Source organism: Orycteropus afer, unplaced genomic scaffold (assembly GCF_000298275.1).
Source record: "Orycteropus afer afer isolate SDZICR_OR568_19922 unplaced genomic scaffold, OryAfe1.0 scaffold00044, whole genome shotgun sequence".
In the NCBI taxonomy this organism is placed as follows: Eukaryota; Metazoa; Chordata; class Mammalia; order Tubulidentata; family Orycteropodidae; genus Orycteropus; species Orycteropus afer.
The window spans coordinates 2,589,023-2,593,805 of record NW_006921631.1 but is presented as its reverse complement, the minus strand read 5'-3'; positions in this window follow the sequence as shown (position 1 = coordinate 2,593,805).

Genomic DNA, 4,783 nt, shown 5'->3' with positions numbered 1-4,783 from the left:
CAGTCAAATGCCTTGGGCACTATGTCACCAGAGCTCCTGACAGACAAATGGTGGGATGCAAATGCATAGAGGCCAGTTTATTAATTGTTACCAGGAGTGGGAGGGAGCAGGGGAGAGTAGAGGGAGTTATAATTAGGATTCATAAAGTTTCTGTTCCTGGTGGTAGAATAATTTGGAAAAGGATAGCTGTGATAGTTGTATAACATGATGAACAAAAACCAATGTCATTGAATTGTATATGTGAAAAATGTTGACTTGGCAAATACTTTGTTACATATATTTTTACCTCAATTAAAAAAAAAGAGAGAAAGAGACAGAGATAGAGAGAAAAAAAGAAAGGTGGGCACTAGGCCTGGTTAGCCCTAGTTTGGAAACAATCTTTGACCCTAAGTCAGCCATCCTGGCACACTGCCCATGTGTGTGTATATGTGTGTGTTTGCATCTCTGTGTGTATCAGTGTGTGTTATCCACAGACAAAGGCCAATTTACAATAGAAGAGTCACAGTGATCAGCCAGCACCTATTTCACCTTGTTCACCTGGGTATAAGTTGAAAAGTCAATGCTTCTGTGGAGCACAGCACCAAGGGTGATGAAATGATAAAACTGGCAATGAGTAAAACTCATGCATTGTCAAGAAAGAGGACGGTGGAAGAAGATTTTTGGCAGATTTTCACAACAGAATTTCCTTGCTCTTTGGGTGTTGGCTTTCTTGCCACAAGAAAGGTTCCTTTAGTTGTTGAGAGGTTCCTTTAGTTGTTCAACAATGTTGGTTTTGGAAAGAAAACAGAGTTAAAAAATCCACAGGTCAGTCCCCAGGGAATATTACAGGAAAAAGGAGGGCAGTTTCACGAAGCCTGCAAGGACTCATCTCTGCTTGCACTAGATAGGAAGAAAGGAAGAAATGAACAATACTTTAAGAAGCTCAGCCCTACCGCTTTATCTCATGAAGACATGTCTCCAGTCAATCTGGGCATGAAAATGTCTTTATCTATGATTCTAACAGGAGGAATGTTTTCCTTGATTAAGAGAGCCTTAGGAGCCCTGATGTGCAGTGGTTAAGCACATGACTGCCAATCAAAAGGTGTGGTTCAAACACAACAGCTGCTGTGATGTGGCAGTCTGCTTCCGTAAAGATTACAGACATGGAAACCCTATGGGGCAGTCACTGAGTCGGAATCTACTCGAGGGCAATAGGTTTTTTTTTTTTTTTTTTATTTATCGGACTCAGGGAAATGAAAACTTTCTCCCATGAGAAAGACCATCATCCTTGCTCATAATGCACTTAAGAAAAATGAAACAGTGATCTGGACTAGTCAGAAATGAGTCACTTTCCCCCTGAAATATTCAGAAGGTTGAAGCAAAAGTGCAATTTTTGGTTTGATTTGTCTAATAGACAATTGACTCTGCTCTCCACTTTGCTAAATTACTGGGAAGCAGCATGGAAAGGAAGACAATGTTTCCATTTGATTCCACAATTGTCATCATACAAATCTGCAAAACAAACTTCAAAACATTCTGGGTATTGCCACAACCTGGCTATGTGGCCTTGAGCAAGGTACAGTAGCCTCCGCTTATCTAAGACCCTGGGAGCTCTGGTGGCATAGTGCCTAAGGTATTTCACTACTAACCAGAAGGCTGGCCATTCAAAACTACCAGCCACTTCTCGGAAGGAAGATTGGGTAATCTACTTCTGTAGAGATACCATCTCAGAAACCCAAGGAGGGGTCATTGGGATTGACTCAACAGTAGTGAGTTGTTTTTCTGTTTGTTTGTTTTTTGATCCAAGACCCTCAGTGGAAGCCACAGATAGTACCGAACCCTGTATAGATACTGTTTTTTCCTATATATACATAGTTATGATAAAGTTTAATTTATAAATTAGGCACAGTAAGAGATTAACATCAATAACCAATAATAAAACAGAACAATTATTAAGTAAAATAAAGGTTACTTGAACACAAACACTGAGATACAGCTATAGTCAATCTGATAACCGAGATGAGGAGATGGCTACTAAGTGACTCACAGGTGAGTAGTACACACAGTTTACAGCCTGGATAAAGGGATAATTCACATCCCAGACAGGATGGAGCCAGACAGCTTGAGATTTCATCTCACTGATCAGAACAGTGGACAATTTAAAACTCATGAATTGTTTATTTCTGAATTTTTCATTTAATATTTTTAGACTGTGATTGACTGGGGGTTACTGAAACTGTGGAAAGTGAAACCACATGGGGGGGTCACCTATAAAATAAATAACATCTATAAAATGGGAATACTTTTAACACCCTAATGCTATGATTTTTTTTTTTTTTTCAAAAAGTGAAAACAGGTAAGATAATATAAATAAAGTACCTGGCCCAATATACCCCTATTGCCATCAAGTCCAATGTGACAACCCCATGTGTTTCAGAGTAAAACTAAGCTGTATAGAATTTTCTTGGCTATAATTTTATGGAAGTAGATCATGGTGCCACTGGGTGAATTCAAACCTCCACCTTTTGGCTAGTAGTCAAGAGTAGTTTGTGCCACCCACAGACCAACTAGTGTCCTGGCACATATAGTCACTAAAAGGATCACTATGATTTGAAAATCAACTTGATGGCACCTTACAATTACAAGTAGTAGCATTACCATTAAATACCAATCAATCGCAATACCATTAACTATGCTAATTTTAAACTTAGCTATTCAGAGATGATTAGCCAAAGCTGGTAATACTGAGGAGCAACTGAGCATTTTTTGGCATTTAGAACAGGAATAATTAACCATTATGTTTCAATGTCTCACCAATGTCTCAATCCTAAAAAAAAGAGCCTATAATCTGGGAGTGTTGTAAGTTTCCAGGCTAGTGTAGTGACGACCATTCCTTGAGAAACAGATCCCAAATCAAGTAAATGAAAAGAAACAGGAAATTCTGCCCATGGTAAAGTGACAAGTCCCTCTAGAGACTCTGGAGAGAATGAATTGAATTCTGGAAAATGAAGTAGACAAGACACTTGACCTTCCTGTAAAATGGGTACCAAGATTTCCAGAATCCCCAATTGCATACCATATTTTGGAAACACTGAATAATAGGGCTCCCTCCTTGAAGAATCCTAATGCACTTATCACATTAAAGGCTCCAAGAAGTCCTGCAAAGGAGAAATGTTCTTTAACTTTCTTTTTTTAAGTTGATATTGCCTAAATCTACTTGATCATAGATGCTTTTCTCCACAACATCATTATCTAAAACATCTCCAACAATATGAAAAAAATGTATGCTCGAAGTTATTTGTTGTGGTATAATTTTGAGTAGCAAAATTTAAGGAATGGTATAAATGCATAGTGTTTACCTTTTTCCTATAGACTATGATGTGTAATTAAGATGGCTCATTCACTAGCTAAGGGACATTTCAACTTATGTACAATTGTCTTTCTGTGTGCTGTGTACACAATTCAAATTCCAGTCTCAGCAAAGTTATAAATTGCCAAACATTGTATCCTTCCACTACTCAAAGTTGTAAATATTAAGTCTTTGTAAGCCAGGGACCACTGTATAGAGAAGTGTTTCTATAAGCATCGGTTCTCCTCCAAAGAAAATAGCACTGGGAAGTTCCAGTAAAATGGTGGACTAGGCAGAAAGACTGCACAGACCCTCTTCAACAAAGAAAAGGGAAACCAATTAACACAGACACAGAAGATAATCTGGGACCCCTGAACCTTGAAGGGAAGGATATAGACGTAGACTAAACCTCAACCAGCAGAAGAATTTGCATGAAAATACCAAAAAAGGAGACAGACGGAGCTGCGGTCTGGCAGCGATCCTGATGGCACAGACAGCTTGGAGATTCCCGAGTGGTGGTAGGACCTAAGAATTAATCTAAAAATCAGCCCTGCTAGCCAGGGACTGCACAGAGGACTGCTCTGGTGGCTGGGGAATAAACAGAGAATGTGAAGAGAAAGGTGGGCTGAGCTGTGTGTGGACTTTTGCTGGTCTGAAGGGCCCCGCCACTTTGAATGTTACAAGCGGCTTGACCACTTTGGATATTTAAAGAGACAGCACTCTCCGAAATTCCATGGGCTAAAGAAGAGGTTCTGCTTTCCAGCAACCCCAAGGACACTCCGGACCTGCAAGAGTGAAAAGGTACCACATTCTTCTTGTTACTCTTATACCCCACACCCACTTGATGAATGGAAGTAGGCCATCCCCCATTCCCACCCACCTTCTGGGCCCACAAGAACTCCATCACAGTGTGTGTGCTCAGGCAGAGCCTGGATGCCCTGCCCTGTCCTCCACTGATTTTTTTTTCTTCTTTTTATTATTTTTTTTTCTTTTTCACTTTTTTTTTTTTCTGGTGATTAGTTTGCTTGTATTTATCTGTTTTAAAACAACTATTATCATTAATACTTTTGTCCTTTTTACTATTAATCTTACTCTTCCCCTCCCAGGTCCTAGTCTTCAGCTTTTTTTCTTTTCCCTGTTCCTGGTTGAAAATTTTATTATTACTATTTTTTTAATTTAAGTTTTTGTTTCTTTATTTCCCCTTTTTTTCTCATGGTTACCCCCATTCCTTGTTTTTCTTTTTTCATTTTTCCCATTTTTTTCTTCATTATTTTCCTTCTCTACCTTTTTTCTCTTAGTGCCATATCCCCAGATATTGCAGGTTTTCTTGTTTCTTCTTCTTCTTTTTCCCTTTTTTCTTTTTTTGGTTACTGTTCCTGTGTGATTACATGGTGTGTTTTTTGTCCATGTGCTTTTAGTTTTTTGATGGTTATTCAATTGTAATTTTTGTCTAAC